The 13,636-nt window shown below is 38.8% G+C and overlaps 1 pseudogene; it reads left to right on the top strand.

The window, feature by feature from the left end:
* The window catches only part of LOC136245132 (dynein axonemal heavy chain 10-like), a 55,392-nt pseudogene that overhangs the window by 29,104 nt on the left and 12,652 nt on the right, over nucleotides 1–13,636 (top strand).

Below are 13,636 nucleotides of genomic sequence, written 5' to 3' on the forward strand. Positions count from 1 at the left end.
AAGTCGTATTATTGTATTGCTTGCTTTAGGTTGATGTGTATGGCACACAACAGCCAATAGCATTGCTGAAATTATTGTTAGAGAGAGGAGGAATGTATGATAGAGGTAAAGACCTCAACTGGAAAGCATACAAAGATATTGGCTTCTTAGCAGCTATGGGGAAAGTATGTTACACCATGTACTTCATAAATGTTGGAATGAACTGTTACACTTCCATTGTTTAATTTGAGCTTTCAATTTTATTAGTTGCAGCGAAATGTACATGTTCTGCTCTAATTTCAGGCTGGTGGAGGTCGTAATGAAGTAGATCCACGTTTCATATCATTGTTTAGTGTCTACAACATCACATTTCCATCATCAGAATCACTATTCCTCATATACTCTTCCATTCTACAGGGACATCTGCAACCATTTAAGAAATGTATGTCCTCTGTTAACATTGTGTGTATGTGCATTTGTTTTAACAGTGGTGGATCTAAGTATAGGTTTCTGTAGTTTCAAGAGAAACCCCCTTTTAAATTTAGTTCAGTGGCAGTTTAACTAGTATACTAAGTAGCAAACATGTGATTGCTTTTAACTAGCAAACATGTGATTGCATTTAACTAACATCCTTTATAGCTACTAAACCCTCAGCAACACTTTGCTTTCCACTTCCCACTGCTTTAAAAGCGATCAAGATATTCTATTAGAGCAGTCAAGTGATAGACTCTTTCCAAAAAATATATCACTGCTTAGCAACACCTTTCCGACATTTTGATTGGGGCCACTGTCAATAATCACGATCGCACTGCATAGAAATACGGTGGTGAATACAGCTCGAGCAGAGAAATATTGTTGAAGGACAGGCCATAGAAGTCTTTGAGGTTGCAAATTAGTGTTCTGGTTAGAGGCAGGTGGTTATTAGGGCTGCAAAACATCCACAACACTAATTTCCTTGCCTGCCCATACAAGAAGCTATTATATAGCATTTTTGTATGGGTAATCATTAGTACTGTATTGGTGATAGTAACTGTAACAGGCTGACCTCCCACCTCCCACATGCTATATAATAGCTTCTTGTACTGGCAGACAAGAAAATTAGTGTTGTGGATGTTTCACACCTTGTTCAGCCCTGATAACCACCTGCCTCTAACCAGAACACTAATTTGCAACCTCGAAGATTTCTATGGCCTGTCCTTTAACAATACTACTGATACTACTCTGCTCGAGCTGTTTTCACCACCGTATTTCTATGTAGCGCAATCGTAATTATTGACAGTGGCCCCAATCAAAATGTCGGAAAGGTGTTGCTAAGCAGTGACGTATTTTTGGAAAGAGTCTATTACTCTAATAGAACAATCAAAGCTACACCTTAGCCACAACCTTTGCCCTGCAGTTAGTTTGTTTATTTCATATTTGATTGTTAACTTTAAAAAGGTATTCTAAAATCCTATTTCAGTGCTTCTAAAATCCTGGAAGTGTGTCCTCAGATGCCTTATTGTTTTATTCCTTATCTACGTATAATACACTTTTCATTAAGTTTCAGAAACCCCATTAAAAAATTATATCCACCACTGGTAAATGTTGCCAGACATAATAGTAAAGTATGTAGTTTTGTTTTTGTTTTTGGTCTGTAAGTATGTTACTACTCTATATACCTGTTTTACAGCTATGCATGATTTAAGTAAAAAGATCACCACAGCTACCATGGAGCTCTATCACAGTATTGTAAAAGATCTCCCTCCCACACCATCCAAATTCCACTACATCTTCAACCTCAGAGACTTGTCACGTATATACCATGGTCTGTGTTTGACCACCCCAGACAGGTTTGATAGTGTAGCTAGCTTCATCAGAGTGTGGAGAAATGAGTGCCTGCGTGTGTTCTATGACCGACTGACAAATGACAAGGACAAAGATCTAGTTTCGGTAAGTAATATAGTACTAGTATGAGCATTCACAAGTATGTATGGACATATCTATCTCTTATGTATACAACAGACATTGGTGTACTTATTTTTGATTGATTGTGTAGGAACGTTTAAAGAGTTTGCTTCAAGAGCACTTTTCAGAACATACAGAAACAGCACTGAGGGATCCACTACTGTATGGTGATTATCGTACAGCATTAAACCCTGAAGTGCCAAGGATCTATGAAGACATCCAAGACTATGATGCTGCCAAGGGATTATTTGAAGAAGTGTGTGACTTTGCTATGATTGTTATCATGAGTAGCATTGATGTTCACTTCAGATCCTGGAAGAATACAATGATAGTCACAAGCCGATGAATCTGGTGTTGTTTGATGATGCTCTACAACACTTGACACGTATCCACCGGGTGATCCGTATGGACCAGGGTCACGCCCTATTAGTTGGGGTTGGTGGTAGTGGTAGACAGAGTCTGGCTCGTCTGGCAGCATATGCTGCTGGTTGTGGAGTATTTGAGATCACTCTGAGTAGAGGATATGGTGAGGAAGAGTTCAGAGAGGATCTGAGGTCACTTTACAACAAGCTAGGAATAGAAAACAAAAAGGTAAACATAGCATATATGTACCTTTAGTTACTGACATATGCTTTCACTAGTCAAGATTACATTTGCTTACATGTGAAGGTGTTACATGTTATGTTCTGTAGATGGTGTTCTTATTTACTGATGGTCATGTGGCTCAAGAAGGTACACATTTATGAACCTGTTTAGTTTATGGTTCACTTTAGTGTATTATCACTTGTAGGATTTCTAGAGCTTATCAACAACATGTTGACTAGTGGTATGGTACCTGCTCTGTTTGCTGACGATGAAAAGGATCAGATTATTGGACAAGTAATCTAATTTAGCACTCTCATACGTACATATAACATTTTACAATACACAATATGTACATCATGTTTAGTTTCTACATCTTCCATATACATAAACACATTGTATGTATATGCACACATGTGCACATGAGCTTGCACAATCAAAATATACGGGGCTGAAATGAAGGTCGAATTTTACCCTCTGAAGCTTCTTGAAAGAAAGCCACCCAAGCTTCGAAGCTTTGCTGATTATGCCATGTTAGTAATTAATGATCATATCTGATGGGTGTACACTCATTTGATCTCATGCACACTTTGTTGCAGCTGTTGTACAGGCTCTAGTACAACTGCTCAGATACCATGATTTTGTCTATGATATTTGTAGCTTCCAAGAAGCATATGGCATTTTGACTGATTAGACATGGCAGTATCCATGGCTATGAAGCTTTGGAGGGGGTAAAACCACCTTCAAAGTTTACAAAAGTTTCGAAGCTTCCGAACCTTTGTTCCAGCCATAGTTTGTATATATTAATTATATCTATGAATGTATAATTATTTCATAAATGTACAGATACCTTGCAATGCATTGTTCGTATTTATACACACATATAGGTTCGTGCTGAGGCTCAGAAGGCTGGGTTACCACCCACCAGGGAGAGCACTTGGGGATACTTTGTCAGTAAATGTGCTAACAATCTCCACATTGTGATGGCAATGTCACCAGTTGGTGATACACTAAAGAATAGATGTAGAAACTTTCCTGGTTTAGTCAATAACTCATCCATTGACTGGTTCACTGCTTGGCCTAAACAAGCATTACAAGCAGTAGCCTCTCGATTTCTATCTGAGGTTAGCAACACTGTATGTTGATACAGAATTGCTTCAAAATCTTGTAACAGTATGTACACTCTTGAATAGAAGGTATTGTAGAGTCTGGTTGTTAGGTACATCTGCTTAATAAAGTTTACAAAGAATATTACAATTAACATTTACGTAGTTGTTAAGCACATTTGTTAATAAAAAAACCTCATTGCAAGCAATATGGATTCACTGTCTTGAGGTGTTGTCATTTGCAGTCACCACATGGAGTCTGGTTTTTGTACAAATTCTTTTTGTGGAGTATGTATTTCATACTATAGAAGACCGTTTTGCTTGGTAAGTGTATAGTGAAAGGCAATTAATTGTTGGCCATGTACCACGTGAAATTTTACACCTTGCACAATTGAAAAACCTCTAGCATTTCTTCTCTTGTATAGTGCACTTCAAGTTGGAGCTTCATGTTTGTCCACATGTGCTGATACAAAGATTAAGTACAAGAAATGAATATGTGACCTAATTTTAGAAAACCATTGATATACGCACATTTATCAAAGTTCATTTTATTGGTTCTTTGTTGTCTACAGGGACAGAGAAATGGATTGGCTAAGTTTCAGCTTCATAAGATAAGCAGTGTGGAAAATACAGCAGTAGACACCCTGACGAGTGAATAAATCAATATGTACAGAAGACATCGAGAAAATAATCTACAGGCACTTATATAAACCATCATAACATACCCTTGTGGTCTGGGGGCGAGACTACATAACATACTGATACAACGGTGTACGGAGTTGAATCTTTGCTCATTGCATTCGCCATGAATTTATGAAACCACCAAGGTATATAGTTTTTGCCAAAGGTATTCTTCTGTGATCCGGAAGGAAGGCGAATTCATTGAAGAAAAATCGTCGTAAATTCTTTTGTCACTGCAACATAAATAGACGTCCGTAACTCAGAAACCCACCTGTGTATGAAGATGAAACAAGGATTTTAAAACTCCCTATGAATAGGGGAACACGATGATGCCCAGGATTTATCCACTGGAGTGTCAATTCACTGACCAGAAAGGCGATAAAACTTGCATAAATGTTTTCTGAAGCTTGCATTTTTTACCCATTGTATTTGAATGCGTTTTATTACAAAAGTATTCTTGTGCATAGATCGACGGTTTTCTAAAATTAGGTCACAATTATGTGCTTAACAAATAATATGCACTTAATATATATATATGTGTGTGTGTGTGTGTGTGTGTGTGTGTGTATGCACTTAACAACCAGACTCTACAGTATGTAATGTACGTGTACAGGTTCAGACCAAGTAAAAAATTCAGGGTGCAGCATATGAAAAAAAAATTAAAGAAAAAAAAAGGCAGTAAAATGCAGCTGCAACTACATTTTCTTGTTTTCATCTTTTTGGGGATGGGTGATAAGCACAAGGATTGTGTGGTATAAAATTTCTTCATCACACATTTAGTGCACAGTACATTGTACTACACATTCAGTTGCACATTCAGTGTACAGTACATACATTGTCAAGGACTTGTAAACATTTTTAGAATTGTGAAATACAGTCATATACATATATACATGTAGTCATGTATAGGACCACAAAACATGACCTATAGTGCTTGCTCTGTGTATTCATAGTCTCAAACCAAAAGAATTTCATCTTGAGAACATTTGTGTATTACAGAATGATCAAATCCCAGATGACAAGACCAGTGCAGTAGTGGAACACATTGTATATGTACACTTATCAGTTGCTGACTACAGTAAAAAATTCCTACAGAAATGGCGTAGAGTTAATCATGTCACTCCCAAGAACTACCTTGACTTCATCAACAGTTATACTGACCTACTGAAACAGAAGGATAAATTCTTCCTTGATCAGGTTAGAATGGATATGATGTATTTTCACATGTATAGCAGCTGCTGCACTAAACCTGTATTATTGTATATGTACACTTGTACAGTGTCACAGGCTCAGTGGAGGTCTTACAAAACTTATTGAGGCCTCAGAACAGTTGAGTGTGCTGAATGAAAAACTAGAGGTGCAGAAAGAAGCTGTGACAAAGAAGACAGCTGCTTGTGAGGAACTGTTGAATGATATATCTTCTAAAATAGAACAAGCCAAAGAAAAACAACAAATGGCTCAAGCTAAAAGTATTGAAATTGAGGAACAAAATAAAGTTATTGCTGTTGAAAAGGTAATGTGATTAAATGTGTATTACTATTATAAAACTTACATACACAAGTGTGCATGTGTATTTGTACAGTTGCTTTACAATGATTATTCAAACTTTCTATTTGTGCACTTTCTGTCATCAATTGCACTGTAGGCAGACGCTGAGGAAGCATTAGCTGCTGCTCTTCCAGCTCTGGAGGAGGCTAGAATTGCTCTTAGTGATCTTGACAAGTCTGATGTTACAGAAATCAGGTAGGGATCACAAATCATTGTGTAGTAGTTGTACCATGGCCACAAGGGATTTGCCTTATATACAAAGATTCCAAAACCTGAGGGCTGCAAGTCCTCAGATTGGCATATATCTAGGCAATTCCCAAGAGTATAAATAATATATACCATGTGGACATACTCACCAAATAGGTGGAATGTATTCATTCCGTTAGCTTTATACAAGGTATCTTTATACAAAGATATGTAAAGATTGATTGTGGGTTTGACAGTGTGGGCTATGGTACTTGCAGAACATTGTTCATAGCCTGTACAATGCTGTTGTACAGAAGCTGTAGGTGTTGCATGTTTAGTGATACCATTTCTAGTCTTATAACCCATTAAAGATAAGCTAGGGCATTAGGATAAGTGTAGAGAGTATAGATTTATTGACCTTGAATGTCTTGTCATGCTATTGGAATGCGTTGTGTGGAAAAACAATCCAGTCATTGTCAAAACAGTTATTTAGTGATGTCTAGTTGCTGAACTATACAATACAATGCTTTTTCCTTCAAGAAAACACTTAGTCTAATTAGCCTATTCTAGCTAAACTCAAACCCACAATCTAAAACTTTAAACAGTTCAATATACTATCTCAGCATCAATGGCATTTGTGATCAGGGTTGTACCGCAGAGTTAGCACACATATGTGACCGGATCTGCAAAAACCCGACACAATCACACATTTTTCAAATTCCTGTTTATTAATCTACTTAGCCAAGTGTACCCTCTGGCAAAGTTTCAGCCTCGTATGCCAATAACTTTCAGAGTTACAGCCCTACAAAGTTGCAACAACAGAAAAATCAATTACAGTATAAAGCATTGAATACAATGGGTGAAAATGTTTGCATATTATTGAAAATATTCCGTAAACTTTTTGAATGCCTCTTTCTTAGTGAAGGAAAGGACTAACAATAAAAACCTGGTATTATCTTATTCGCCTACTCAAGAGCAGTTGGAAAATCTTTGTTTCGTTGCAGTAGACCCAAGAGTACACAAGTTATGAGCATTTGTTTACGTCACGTCAAAGCGATCGTACGCAATCAAATTTTCTTCACAAATTTTGCCTTTGTATGCAGTGAAGAAAGTGATAAAAATGCAAGCTTACCCAGTAATAGATTTCCCTATTCATGGCAAACACGATAGTGAAAATTTAAGCTCCATACGTCAATCTGTTCGTAAGTTACAACTAAGAGCATGTAATTTATTTTCCCTATACTTGCTGTATAAAGCTTGCAGGATTGTGTCGGGGTTTCACAAATCCGGTCACACACATATATATTACAATTTCTTATACCAAGTCATGGTTTAGAAGTGCATACACACAAAAGCTCCAACACAAGGTGCAGCTGTGCTAGAAAAAATGTTAGAGGTTTATCAACTGTGCAAGGCTCAAGATTATGTGGTATGTGCCAATAATGTGGATTTCACTATGTTTACCAAGCAAAACAGTGTTCAACAGTACGGTATGGTACTCATGCTCCACATGAAGGATTTTGGACTCCAAATATTGGTATATACAAATCACACCACTCCAAGAGATTGATTCAATAACTCTCACGACAAAATTTCTTTATTAGGCACATATACTTAACAAATTTTGGGAAGAACAACCAGACTCTACAGTATCATGATAAACCACAGGACAATATCATTACATTGCCCTGTGGTCAGGGATATAACTCTGTGGTTTCCTTTGTTCTGAAGTGTCAATGTAGTATATAGCTCCAAGTACTTATCATGATGTGTACTGTGTAATGCAGATCATTTGCTAAGCCTCCCCCACCAGTTCAGACAGTGTGTGAGTGCATAGTCGTGTTGAGAGGCTTCAAAGAAGTCAGCTGGAAAACCGCTAAGGGGATGATGTCTGAAACAAACTTCCTGAACTCCTTAACAACCCTGGATGTGGATGGAATCTATTCAGGACAAGTAAGCTGCACATTTACATACAGTATGTACAGTGTAAATATGTAACACATTTATGCAGGTAAAACAAGTTGAGGCTTTCTTAAAGAAGATGGACATTGAATATGATCGTATGAAAGAAATCAGTAGAGCTGGTGCTGGCTTGTATAAGTTTGTCAAGGCAGTCATGGGCTACTGTACTGTTGCCAGAGAAATTAAACCTAAGAGAGAAAAGGTGTGTATAGGGTATTCATAACATTGTATACACTACAGTAGAACACACAAGTATATGTGCTTACCTCTTGTGCATCTTTCTGTTGGTAATACCATAGGTGGCTAGGTTGGAGAAAAATTATCAAATGAGCAAGCGTGAGCTGGATAAGATCAACAAAGAATTGAGTAGCATTGAGGAAGAGTTGAATGCTCTTAGTAAACAATACGAAGAAGCCATATCAGAAAAGCAAGCATTACAGGCTGAAGCTGAACTTATGGAGAAACGACTGATAGCTGCTGACAAGTTGATATCTGGTTTGGGTTCTGAGAAAGTCAGGTGTGTACATTTGTGTAGTATGAAGTAAAGGCGGGTGAAGTTTATTTGCAAATAGGGGATAATCAGCCCAGTAAATCCTGTGGGTGCACTTGTGTGTAGCTAAATACTCATACAAGCATGTTTGTGAAATTATTATACAGTATGGTAGTACTGTAATGAACTGAGTCAGACTCAGTAACCATAGTATATATATTATGTATGTATGCATTGTATAGTCTTCTTGCGCATTCGCGGGACGCAGGCGGCAGACAGTTAGTTACGAGAATTAAAGAGAAACGTAGCTAAGGAGAAGTGTCCTTGTAGCTGTTGGAACTACGCGTCGTCGTTACATTCGGGGGCTTGTCCGGGGAGAACCTGGGAGTCGTCATGGTGTTCCAGCTGAAAAAAATCTTGTCAGACAGGGAAAAGGAACTTTATCAGGGCTAATGAAAGAAGTTACACAACTGCTAGGAATTCACCAAACAAACACTACAGCGTACCACCCTCAAACAAATGGGTTAGTGGAGCGATTCAATCGCACATTAATCACTATGTTAGCAAAGCTACTCAAAAGGGTGGCCGTGACTGGGATTCTACTTGCTCTATGGTCATGATCCCAGGTTGCCCACTGAAGCTGCACTAACCCCTGCTAAGGCAAGGTCACAAGTTGATTTGCGTGAGTATGGCATCTATTTAACTGAGAAATTAACAGAAGCATGCAGGGGTTAATCTAGGGGGGGGGGGGGGGGGGGGGCACAGGCCCCCTCTGGGTTAGCCATTGCCCCCCCCTAGGTTTATACCTAAAGCCTTGAGAAATGGAAAGGTTTAATTGATCCCAAAGTTGTATAATCCAATGGTCAATATTCAATTGCGTCACAGTAAAATTTCACCAAAATTGAGTATATTTACACCTAAATTTTCAAAATTTTCCTGGGGGAGCATGCCCCCAGACCCCCCTAGAATCCGAAGCAACTTACTTCACCCCCTCTAGGTTTATATTCTGGGTTGAGCCCTGAGCATGGGACCTTGCCAGGACACATATCAAGAGAGCATGGAAGCAGCAGAAACTGGCATATGATCAAGATGCCAGAACACCTAACTTTTCAGTAGGAGATCAAGTGTTTCTATTGAAGCCTGCTGAAAAGACTGGGGAGGGCCGGAAACTAGCTCGAGCTTACCATGGACCCTACAGAGTTGTTAAACTGGCAGACAAAAATGCTCATATCTGAAGAGTGGATAGGCCAGAATCAGATCTACTGTTGGTAGCCATAGATCGTCTCAGAAGGTGCCCTGATGAAATTTTGGACAATCAGTTTGGCCACCAGATAAGTCAAAAAGACCACCTACTGAGACTAAGCCAAGAAGTCAAGCCCACTCATCCCCACCGCCAGTACAGGAGGGATCTTGGACTGGAAGGTTAAGGAAACGTCAGCTAGGGGCAGCAGGCTTAACCAGGGGGGGGGGAAATGTAATGAACTGACTCAGTAACCATAGTATATATATTATGTATGTATGCATTGTATAAGCATGCGTGGGATGCAGGCGGCAGACAGTTAGCTACGAGAATTAAAGAGAAGCGTAGCTAAGGAGAAGTGTCCTTGTAGCCATTGGAACTACGCGTCGTCGTTACATATCATACAGTACGATATAGTAGGGGTTGGTAAAAATCATATGGTTTCATGAATTTTTGCACCTTTAAAAACGGCCCTGCAATAAGTTTTACCGAAAAAAAACCACCTAGAATACATTAGTACTGCTGTAATGATGCTGTACCTTGGTTAAACGAAGCGAAAAATCGAATGTTTCAATGTACAGTGAGTTTTAAAAATTTTGAAATTCACCTGGATTTCATCTGCCTGCCTGCCTGCCTGCCTGCCTGCCTGCCTGCCTGCCTGCCTGCCTGCCTGCCTGCCTGCCTGCCTGCCTGCCTGCCTGCCTGCCTGCCTGCCTGCCTGCCTGCCTGCCTGCCTGCCTGCCTGCCTGCCTGCCTGCCTGCCTGCCTGCCTGCCTGCCTGCCTGCCTGCCTGCCTGCTGTAAGATCTGGTTGCGCTAGGTGTACGGCTCCATAAATTTCAGACAGCTAAGGTAATGACGGCGGATTCACAAATCTGTTGTTCCGATTATGTTCTGTTGACTGCATCATGCTGTTTGCTTTCATCATTCATTTGCTTCTTTTTTCTTCTTGAAGGATAATTAATAATTGCGGCGCTTAATAGTTGTGGCGTGCTCAAACACGTGATTTTAATGAAGTGTGAGTACGTGTGTGTAAGTAGTACCCAAGGAGTTGTCTCTAGTATTTATATATAGTCTTAAATACCAGTTTAGCTTTTTTGTGAGGTAGCTAGCTAATATGTCCTGGAGGGGCGGATCCACCTCAGGATCCAGACTTCTAAAAGCGAGGGTTCCACTCTTAATGGTGGACTATCCAGCGATGCTTTACTGTAAACTCATCAATATTTAGGCCATTAGAAATGCAGCTGAAGCCTTTAACAGTTGCTGTAATAGCTTTAAAAGACAATGCAATAATTATTTTAGAGGCGCTTATTGCATACAAGGGTAAAAGATTGCTGCTTCAACTGATATTTATACTATGTGGAAAACAAAAAGAGTATGTAGCTAGCTAGCTACCTAGACAAATAAGTAAACAAATTAGCTATTTAAAAAATCTAAAATTTTAAAAGGAAGTAGGGATTGGTATAATATACATGCTACAAAAAGTAAGGTAACAAGCTCAAAAATATTACAGCTAAAATGAGAAATGATCCAGCAGTAAAAAGTAAGGAAACAAGATTAGACGGCTGCTTGCTAAAATGAGACTCACTTTAATGCCTACTTTTGGCTAGCTATAACATTTTTGAGCTTGTTTCCTTACTTTTTGTAGCATGTATATTATACCAATCCCTACTTCCTTTGAAAATTTTAGATTTTTTAAATAGCTATATATATCTAATCAAAAACAGCCAAGCTGTAAAAAAAGGTGCGGCCCCCATAAAGGCCATGGTGAAAAAAGATGTGAAATCCAAGGTGGCGGCCAAGAAATGGCTGTGATGGTAGGTTAATGGTTACATTTTAATAACAACAATTCAGGTGAATTTGGTGCCAAGACCAAGCGGCACAAAATTCACCTTAATTGCCGTTATTAAAATGTAACCATTAACCTACCATCACAGCCATTTCTTGGCCGCCACCTTGGATTTCACATCTTTTTTCACCATGGCCTTTATGGGGGCCGCACCTTTTTTTACAGCTTGGCTGTTTTTGATTAGATATCACTTCTTTTTGTATTTGTATACTGCAAAGCCGGCCTATGGCTGGCTTTGGGGCTTTTTTAACCCATGTGTTTTTTTCTTTACCACAGGAAGAAGAAAAGAACTTAAAGAAGAATTTTAGTACTTCAGTTATTTTTGATTTTATTAGTAACTAGCATTGGTACCTGCCCTACATGCAGGACCATCTCCACATTAAACATTTTAATGCCAGGAAGAGGGACCAAGCATTAAACACCAGCACTGCTCATATAGCTATGTAGAGCACATGGTGATGTCACATTTTTTTTTAAAGAGCATGAGATTTCCTTATGTCATTAATGATGTAAAACACTAAAGTTTATTGTTTGTGGTTTTGACAGGAATGTAGTTTAATTATTCAATGCATCTTTCCTACCAGTGACTTCAACGTGCTGTATAGAACAAACGAAACCTTTGCTGCTTTACATGACAACTATTCAGTGCAACAATAATTAATATATTGGGAACCAAGCATAAATATTAGTGTCCTATATTTGCTGTGTAGCATGCATGTCGATAGTGCTTTAAAGTACATGATCCTTATGTAGTACATAATAATTTATAGTGAAATAATGAGCATGCAAGGCTAATTAGTTAAACTGCATGCGAACTAAGGCAATTGTATACAGTATACCCTACATTACATACAGGTTGTGTACACATGGTACAGTTTCAGTTTCTACATTATGATGTTTACCTTACCAACTGTCACAAAGAGAAATGAACTTAGGCATAATTTAAAGCCAACACAATTTGCAGTTATAGTTACTGCATGGCAAGCAAAGGTTCAGAACTTGTCTTATGCTATGCGCTTTCAGTTCTGATGTTGTCATATACCTCTTGCCATACAAAAACCCAGTTTTGAAACACCTGCAGTGTAATTGACCATTAAGGTAATGTATGAATCATTAGAGTGAAAGCATGTAAGCAGGATTATAATGAAACAGTTGTGCCAGGTCTGATGCAGTTCCTCGGTGTAAACTATAGATCTGCATGGTTCCAGTATTATCATTTTTCATATGCACAGTAGTATTTGTCCAATCATGCAAGCTGCCTATTACTACAGCAGTATTGAGGTAAATCTGAACAAACAGTTTTGCATGTCAGTGTACACCTATGTGCTTAAAACAAAGATGTAGATATTCTGGATACTGGTGAAAGAAGCTTTTACCTACTCTAATACAACACACTGGACCAACACACAGATGGACAAATATGTTGGCAATTTGCCTGCCCTATCCCAAAAATGCTATAAGACTCCCTATGATGTGAGGCAGTTAAGTGCCAGTGTTGAAAAACTGAGTATAAGAGTTTGTAGATGAAGACTTGCATGGAACAGATAGAACAAAAAGGTGCATCAAAAAGGTCCCTAAAGTGAAAAAAAAGTTATGTGAACCCTGGCTGGTTATAATAACTTGGGGTTAAGGGAGGTGCACAAATCGCCACAGTTGTTTATCAGTGGTTTTGACATGAATGTAGCTCAACTTTTCAGTGATCCTTCCCTACACCAGTGCCTTCATCGCCCTATAAAGAGCAAACAAAAGCACGTATTGATTTGCTACAACAACACTCGAGTTGCCAGATGATTGGCGTTTAATTTCGCTAAAGTCCCGCGTCGATACGTGCTTTGCATGCCAAGATATGATGAGCTAAAAGTCGTATTTTAAAAAGGTGTTCACAAAAAGGTACTGAGTAGAAACAAAAAAATCTGTCAACATGTGGATTCGAACCCACGACCTCTTACACGCTAGTCAGGCGTTCTACCACTTGAACAGTATGTGCTGTGGTTTTCAAAGGAATGTTGCTCAAGTTTTCTCTACACCTTGGCCTTCTACGCGCTGTAGAGACCGAACGGAAGCACGCGT

Source organism: Dysidea avara, chromosome 15, assembly GCF_963678975.1.
Source record: "Dysidea avara chromosome 15, odDysAvar1.4, whole genome shotgun sequence".
Taxonomy (NCBI): domain Eukaryota; kingdom Metazoa; phylum Porifera; class Demospongiae; order Dictyoceratida; family Dysideidae; genus Dysidea; species Dysidea avara.